This window comes from Triticum aestivum, chromosome 7B (assembly GCF_018294505.1).
Source record: "Triticum aestivum cultivar Chinese Spring chromosome 7B, IWGSC CS RefSeq v2.1, whole genome shotgun sequence".
NCBI lineage: Eukaryota > Viridiplantae > Streptophyta > Magnoliopsida > Poales > Poaceae > Triticum > Triticum aestivum.
Genome location: NC_057813.1, coordinates 418,323,756 through 418,332,437, shown reverse-complemented (window position 1 = coordinate 418,332,437; position 8,682 = coordinate 418,323,756). Strand labels below are relative to the sequence as shown.

Genomic DNA, 8,682 nt, shown 5'->3' with positions numbered 1-8,682 from the left:
TCTTGGGAGCGGTTCTACCACGACTACTTCCGTGGCTACTTCCGCTCGGGACAAAAAACTCGTCACAAGTCCAGTGGTGGTAGGCACGGATGTAATTTTTTAGTACCGCTCGCAAGCAGTAGTACCGCTACCCTTAGCAGTAGTACCGCTACCCCTAGCGGTAGTACCGTGAGGTCAAGCGGTACTACCGCTCCGACGGGTCTTCTGGCCTTTTTGCCTCCTCACTATTGTGTTTCAAAGGGGTACTACCGCCCTAGCGGTAGTACCGCTCCTTGGAGCGGTAGTACCGCTCTATGCGGGCTGTGAGCATAACGGTTGGATTTTTTCCCACCTATAAAAGGGGGTCCTCTTCCCAAATGAACCTTATCCTTTGAGCTCGTGTTCTTCCCCCATTGTTGACCTTCTTCGAGCTTGCTAACTCTCAATCCCTCCAATGATTCTTGCTAGTTCTTGAGGGAAAAGAGAGAGGAGATCTAGATCCACGTTTCCACCAATCACTTTCTCCTCTAAGTGAGGGGAACCCCTTGGATCTAGATCTTGGAGTTCTTCATTTTCTTATTTCTTTCTTCCTCTCATTTTCCTCCCTAGCATTAGTTTCTTTGGTGGGATTTGGGAGAGAAGGACTTGGGCACTCCGTGTGCCCTTGCCATTGCATTTGGTGCATCGGTTTGAGTTCTCCACGTGATATGTGGAAGTTACAAGTTGAGAAGCTTGTTACTCTTGGGTGCTTGGTGCCCTTGAGCTTGTTCCTCTTGGGTGCTTGGGTGCCCTAGACGGTTGGTGGTGTTCGGAGCTCAATCATTGTGGTGTAAAGCTCCGGGAAAGCGTCGGGTCTCCAATTAGATTGTGGAGATCGCCCCGAGCAATTTGACGGGTTCCGGTGACCGCCCCCAAGGGTTGCCAAAGTGTACGGGTTCGGTGACCGCCCCCAAGGGTTGCCATTTGTACGGGTTCGGTGACCGCCCTCAAGGGTCCCTTAGTGGAATCACGGCATCTTGCATTGTGCGAGGGCGTGAGGAGATTACGGTGGCCCTAGTGGCTTCTTGGGGAGCATTGTGCCTCCACACCGCTCCAAATGGAGATTAGCATCCGCAAGGGTGTGAACTTCGGGATACATCATCGTCTCCGCGTGCCTCGGTTATCTCTTACCCGAGCCCTTTACTTATGCACTTTACTTTGTGATAGCCATATTATTCTTTGTCATATATCTTGCTATCACATAGTTGCTTATCTTGCTTAGCATAAGTTGTTGGTGCACATAGGTGAGCCTAGTTGTTTTAGGTTTTGTGCTTGACAAATTAACCGCTAGGTTTATTTCGCATTTGTTCAAGCCTAAACCGTAATTATTTTAAAGCGCCTATTCACCCCCCCCCCTCTAGGCGACATCCTCGATCTTTCACTACCCAACGTGGAACCACACTAAGAACGATTTTTTCGTATGATCCACTTACCATCTCTCAATGGATCTCAAGCGGGTGAAGGTGTGTGGCCCCGAGAGATCCTCCTCGGTGTCCGAACACAAATGCTGGTTGGAGTTGTGGGGCTCGGAGGTTCCGACCAAGGCTAAAATTCACGCATGGAGGCTCATCCATAACGGGCTAGCAGTGGGAGCAGAGTTGCATAGGCGCCATATTAAGGAGGGTGCTTTTTTCCCGTTTGCAAGCGGGATGAGACAACTCTTCACCGCTTTTGGACATGTCCATATGCTCACCACTACTAGTACTTGGTCAATGCAGATGGAGGGGATGATGTATTTCTCCCCTCCAACCGTTGTGTCTTTGCATCAAGAGTTAAAGAGTTATCTGCTGGATTGGTTTGCTACAGCGAGAGAGGCAGATATATGTATGATGATCATGATGTTATATCACATCTGGCTCTCTAGAAATGCAACTCGAAACAGGAAACTGACTGAGGAAGCCTGTTTACTGGTTGACCGGTTTTGGCGACTGCTAGAGGAGTGGCCCGAAATCCATTCCTTCTCGTTGGTTGTTCGGGGAGGAAAGCTAACGGAGCCTTGGCATCCTCCTGAGCTAGGTTGGCTCAAGGATAACATTGACGGGGCAATTGCAAAGATGGATGGCTCAGGCGGCGGGGAAGCGATCGTTCGCGACAATCATGGTATGTTCATGACAGGCTCATGCCATTTCTTTCCTCTGTCGTTGATTCCATGCATATAGAACTCATGGCGTGCCGGCGAGGAGTCCAGCTTGCGTTGGAAGTTGGAGCCTAGAAGATCATGCTGGAGACAAACAACCAGGGGCGATGCAAGCTCTAAACCTAAAAGGAGTTGGACAGATCGGGGTATGGCCCTCGCCTCAAAGAGGTCAAGGAACTTCTCGCCTCGGCGGGTGATTTTCAAGTGTGATGAGCTAGACGCTCTGCCAACCGGGCGGCGCATAATCTAACTAGGAAAGGTTGCCTAAATAAGATGTGTAAGACTTGGTTTACTATTTCTCCGAACTAATTCCCCTTAAAAAGTGTCAGCAATTTTCCCCAAAAAACTTGTTGAAGGAGAATAGAAAGGTTGAGATCACTCATGTGAACCGAAACAAAATGTTGTGAGCCACTAAATGGCTAGTTATGGTTGAAGGGAAATGCACACTACAGTATGGTTGTAACGCTGACAATATTTATATGAGTTAATAAAATTCCCTTATGATCCGCCCAAAAAAAACTCCCTATACTTGTCATCAAAATGGATAAAAAGAAGATGTGTCTAGATACATCTACATACATCTACATCTTCTTTTTATCCATTTTGCTACATATCTTTTTATCCATTTTGATGACAAGTATTTCCGGACGAAGGGAGTACATACAAACGTTGTCTCTCTTTTTCACGCGCATTCATGTGGACTCGACTTGCACCAGTGGAGAGAGATATACCATGAAGGAAGGACGTTGAAGCGTTCAAATGAAGTTGAGGGCTATGAGGACCCGACTTGGGCATGGGGATGCTGGGTGTGCATGGCGAGCTTGTCTAGTTCCTGGTGGCGGCCCGCCTGATCTGCTGCGTCGCAGCTCCGGGCAGTGTCTCGGGGCTGCGGTGCTTCTCTTCCGGCCGTGTCTCCTATGGGGACCTCGCCCTTCCTCACCGTGTACATGCCGTGGTGGAGCGGTACTTCATCTCATTCATTGATGGCGGAGAAGATCGGCGGCATGGCGCTGTGGAGGCTCGCCGCCCGATGCACGGAGATGGACTCGCGCAGGAGGAGGTTGCTGTCTGGCGTCATGGTGACGTCGATGACAGAGTGGCCAGACAAGGTAGAAGCCTCAGTATGATCTGAAGACGGATCTGTGAAAGATGGTGGCAATGACACACGAGTGCGTCTGACTGGATTGTGCCCCAGACCCGGTATGTGGCTCGGCTGGGGCTGGTTTCGGTTTCCGGCTTTTTGATGTTAGGTTTAAGTGAGTGGTTTGGGTAGTGGCCCAGCTAGCACCCCTTCATCATTTTGAATAGGAGTAGCGGTATGTGTTGCCAAGATGATGGATTCAGACTCATTGTTGTAATACTTTGTAAGATCCTCGAGAATAATCAATAAAGTGGCCGTATGCATCTCCCAGATGCAGAGGCCGGGGTCATCCTTCTTTTCTTTAAAAAAATGTGCAAATTCAACGAGAAGACCGCGCGCGAGAGCATCTTACGGACGGGACTTGATTTGACGTATCTCATTGTTCATGACCTAACCTGACGAGGCGTCTTGCTTTTAAGATTCTTTTTTTTTTAATATCATCAACCGTCATAAAACTTGCTCCGAATGTTCAATTTGATGCTACTCCCTACGTTTCCTAAATAATTATCTTTTTAGAGATTTCAAATGGATTACCACATATGAATGTATATAGACATTTTTTAGAGTGTAGATTCACTCATTTTATTCCGTATGTAGTCGCTTGTTGAAATCTTTAAAAAGACAAATATTTAGAAACGGATGAAGTATAACTTAAATAATACGGATTGGGATCACTCAACTTGCGTTCTCGAACAAATACGGTCATAAAGTGTGTACGCAGGCGTACCTGCCGCTTGCATGGCGTGCCACGCCTGCATGGTCCCACTGTCAGCGATCGTTGGTGGTGGAGCTGCTCGGTGTGACGTCATATTTGCATAAACAACCTCAGCTCTTTGCATCCTGCTAGCAGACGCGGGAGTGATTTGAAGATTGAAAAATAATTGCGATGTAAGGTATCGTACCAGGCTATCAGCAACTAATTCAGTCTTGTCACACGTGCTAACCACCCACACAAGGCGACCTTTCCTGCTTAGTAATGAGACAAGCCAACAAATAATCTATTTTTTGCCAGAACAACCATAAAATTATTCGAATTCAAACAAATTTTTTGTTAATTTGTCTGGAAGAATTTTCGAGGGTGAGCAATTTTTTTCTTGCTATTTCGAAATTCGAACTTGTTCATGTGTCTAAGGAGAAACATAAAACCCTTTAACGGTCGCGCAATGTGCGCACGCTGGTGGTGTCCACGTGTGCACAAGGGGCTGGGCACGTACTATTCCTGCATGAGAAAAAATAGATGGAAAACGCAGGTAACACCTCCCCCAGGTAACTTTCTTCCTCCTTATCTTCACCACAAAGGCAGCTAGCCCACGTACGCAACCTTTCTCTCCTTACCTCCACCTAGATCGGCACGTCCTCCCCATCCATGGCGTGGCCAGCGGGAGAGGCGCTGGGTCCAGTCAAATCGGCCGGACGCGTAGTGTGGGGAGGTCGGGAAGATGGAGAGACGGCGGACATAGGGGTCGAGTGGGGTAGGTGTGGCTGCTGGAGAAGATCGGATCTCTCATCTCCCCTATTTTCCTGTCGCCACCACCTCTCCTCTCATCCATGTCAGGGCCTCGCCTCCTCGCCCTCACTGCCCACCGGCAACCTCCCAGTCCCCCTAGCCGCATGGTGGCGAAGATAGCAGCGGCCAGTGTTGTCACCGCCGATTCAGCTTCGTTTGCGTGCCGGGGTGGTGGTCTCGGCAGGCGGTATGGCAGGGTACGAGGAGGGGAGGAGGAGGAAGAAGAGGAGGAGCAGGAGAGGTCCGCCGCTGAGGGGGCGTGAGATGTAGAAGGTGTTGGGGAGCCGTGGGTGGCGGAAACGCTGGTGGCGCGCAAGGCAGAGACGTGCCTGCCGAGCCCTCGACGGCGATGGGTCTGGGTAAGTTCGTTGCTTTTAGGCTTCGGTTTAATCTGTTGGACTGGATGAGATTTGGTTAGCTTGTTTTTCTTTGGTCTGTGCTTCCGTACACGAATGTTTTTGTTGGGGCCGTAGCTTGGGAGACAACCGAAGGTAGATACGAGTAATTCCTGTTTGGAATGCTAGCATATACTACTTCTCTGTCGTCGCTGGATTATTATTATTGCAGTTCAGTAGCAGTCATTATTGGCACTGCTAATTGTATTTGGAATGCTAGCATATACTAAAACAAACAACAACCATATATAACTTCTTATGCGTCATCATTGATTGTCCGGGTCACTTCAGGGAGGCGTGTTGTGGAAGTTGCAGGTTGCAGGTTTGTGCTAAGTGGGGGAGATGTGGTGAAAGCGGCGAAAGGGAAAGGCTCCGGATTGTTGGATTGGGAGTTTGGACTCTGCATGCAAAATGATTGTCGGCCTGAAAGGCTAGGATCGGGAACTCCTCTGGGTTGCTCTTTGCTTATACATGCAACAAAATATATTGCACTTCCACTGATCACCGTTCATCTCTACATTCTCAGTAGGTACTTTAATTCAAGAGCTTTTCTCATTGTGATAGGAGATAATTTGATAGATTCAAAACGTATCTATCTATTTTTATTAATTTGTTCATTGCTCAAATGGATGGTATTTTCTTTTCAAAGAAGGAAGTAGGATGGATGGTTGTAGAAAGAGAATTGTTGTACATGGATGGCTTTATTTGTTGTCGTTTGTAATGAGTAATATAGCAAGTTTTACAAATTGGAAGGATTTCGATGCTGATCATGAGACACCAAAGGATTTCACTATTACTAGGGGTCTCAAAGGGAACAAGTTGTTGTAGACAAAATGTGAATATTTATCTGTTTGTGGTGATAGATTTTTTTCCGGGTTTGTAAGACTACTCTGACAATTATATATACCAAAATCAGGACATAGTTCAGTGGATCAGATGGGAGCACTACAAAGTTACATATAGATATGATTATTTCCAAACTTTGTAGAATAGATGACACCGTACATGTTCTATGTGATGTGCCCTGTTGCCTCTGCCTATGTGAACCCAAATATCTGAGAATAAACTTTGTTTGTCTTGTTTGTCAGTTTAATTTATATTACTTATTTAACTTGCTAGGAATTGAATTGGTACCAAATATACTCCCTCCGTCCCATAATATGTATTGGATGCAATAAGGTCTTATATTATCAGACGGAGGGAGTATTTTTTTATACCTACAGAAGCGAAATCATTCTTTTGCAGGCGCTGGTGCTTACGGTTTAACTTCTATTGTTGTTGGAACCATTGGCTATTTATACATAGATCCAAGGTTTACATTTATCTCCCTGTCAACTTGGTGCCAACATCATATATGTTAAAACATTACAAAATATAAAGCCTATTACACTGTCCTACTCTGATGTCGCAACTAGAGGTCGTCCTGTTCCTACTCTGATATTTGAAGTTCACCATTGGCACTTCTCCTAAAGCTAACTTGCTAATTTGCAGGGATGAACAATTTCTGATATGATGTTTGTGACCAAGGTGGCTTGGCTGATGGCTGCAACATAGTTGGCAAACAATTGGATCAGGTTTCAAAAAATGTTCATGTAAGACTTTTCGTCCTGTATTCACTTAAATAGTTCAACCACTTGCTCGGAGAGAGGATGTCGAGGATGATGGTGACGAGCAAGTCGGAGTTCGTGAGGCCGAAGCCATTCCAGCTCTTCCACAGCCACAAGGAGAGCCTTGACAGGCTGTACGAGTGGGACAAGAAGCTCTACGAGGAAGTCAAGGTACGTTTGATCCAGAACACGCGCTTCTCCCAGAATTCGTATGATCATTAGAAGTTCAGAATTAGTCAAGCAAAGATATGAAATGGAATGCACTTGGGGCCAGACGAGCGCGTTCGGCTGTGGTACGACAAGAAGTGCGTGCACCTGAGGAGCCATGACGCCAACAGTGCGGAACCGTTCGCCCTCAAGACGACCAGGGCTGCCATCAGGACCTCGGGACCAAGCTCAGCATCTCCCTCGCCTCCATCGACACCGTGTCCCAGAGGGTTATCACCTCGCAACAACGAGCTGCTGCCTACTGCTGTAGGCCGTAGCTTGCTTAGCTCATCCGAAGGTGCATGTATTTATTATAGTGTGCTCAATCGATCCCCAAGAACACTGCCGCGGTAGGTGTTTGATCAATGTTTCACATTGTTGTGTTCTATGTATAGGCTGATAAGGATGTAGCGAGTGATCCGCGTGAACCACCGGGTGATGAAGCGCATGGCGGACGAGGCAAGCGTTCTGTCATCGTGGGTCGCGCGGTCGTTCATCAAGACTTTTAGTGTATGTACATGTGCTATCCAGACTGAAAAAGGCAACTGAAAAGCGCCGTATCAGGTGGCGCCTCTTGATCTCCCATGCACCTATGACCTATCAGTGCAATGATCATCTTCTACTGCGCATGTTTCTGCTTGTAATTAACTATGTAATTGATTTCAATTCCTTTATGATATGCATGGCAATATAATATGTTCATCAACAACCTGATCACTGATATCTGCATGTGCGAACAAGAGCCGAACAAAAAAAGTTGAATAGACCGTATCCTACATGGGTACGCACCTGATTGCATCAGGAGGCGCGCCCAGGGCGCGCCCCGTCCACTAGTATAATTTTATATGTTGGTAACCACGACTACTTGTAACCAACGTTTTTTCTCTCGATATTGTTTTTGTCTCCGTACGAGCCAGGAAAACCAGCCTCTGGATAATCTTAGAAATTTTGGCATTTTTCACCCGAATTTATTCAAACGAATTTTGAGTTCAAATTTTTTGGCATTAAAATATATAAAACTGAAACTAGAAAAGAACAAAGCTTATGCACGATCCCAGTGGTTAGTACTGCGCATCTCTAGGTGACCCCAGCTGGCGAGTTCGAGTAAATATCAGCTAAAATCACAAAAATTTAATGGTGGAGACCATTGGAATTGATCACGTGACCACGGGGTAATACAGTAAAAGTTGTGGCACCAAGCTATGCACTGCGTTGTACTCCCTTCGTCCAGAAATACATGTCGGAGAAATGGATAAAAATGAATGTATCTAAAACTAAAATACGTCTAGATACATCCATTTCTCCGACAAGTATTTTCGGACGGAGGGAGTATGATTATGTGCATATAAATCTTATTTGATATAGTTCTGGGCATTTAAATTCAAAAAATACATTTGAAATTTTGGCATGAGGTTTAGTGACCATTGGGATTTCTCGGACCGGAATAAAAAAAACTGCTCATATCTTGGACCGATTTTTTAATTGGAATTTTAACTTTATGAAGAAAAAATACGAGATTTTCTGAAAACCAGCATTTTCGGTCTCACCAAGAAAAAACAGAATCGAGAAAAAAAGTATGCTTTCACTATAAATTAACTTGTGTCCTCTTCATTAACGGGGTACTAATGTTTTTAGTGCAATGATTGGCATGGGGCATTCTCGTACATGAG

At 46.1% G+C, this 8,682-nt stretch overlaps 1 long non-coding RNA gene across 4 annotated transcripts; it reads left to right on the top strand.

Moving 5' to 3' along the window:
• The first annotated feature begins 4,591 nt into the window (after window positions 1-4,591).
• Window positions 4,592-7,718, top strand: LOC123161251 (uncharacterized). Of its 4 annotated transcripts, none has more exons than XR_006480625.1 (4): window positions 4,592-5,162; window positions 5,514-5,723; window positions 6,690-6,976; window positions 7,080-7,718. It is a non-coding gene; the product is annotated as an uncharacterized lncRNA (long non-coding RNA). The 4 variants fall into 4 exon arrangements; XR_006480624.1 differs by having other exon boundaries at window positions 5,490-5,727; XR_006480623.1 differs by having other exon boundaries at window positions 4,596-5,162; window positions 5,514-5,727.
• Window positions 7,719-8,682: the final 964 nt, after the last annotated feature.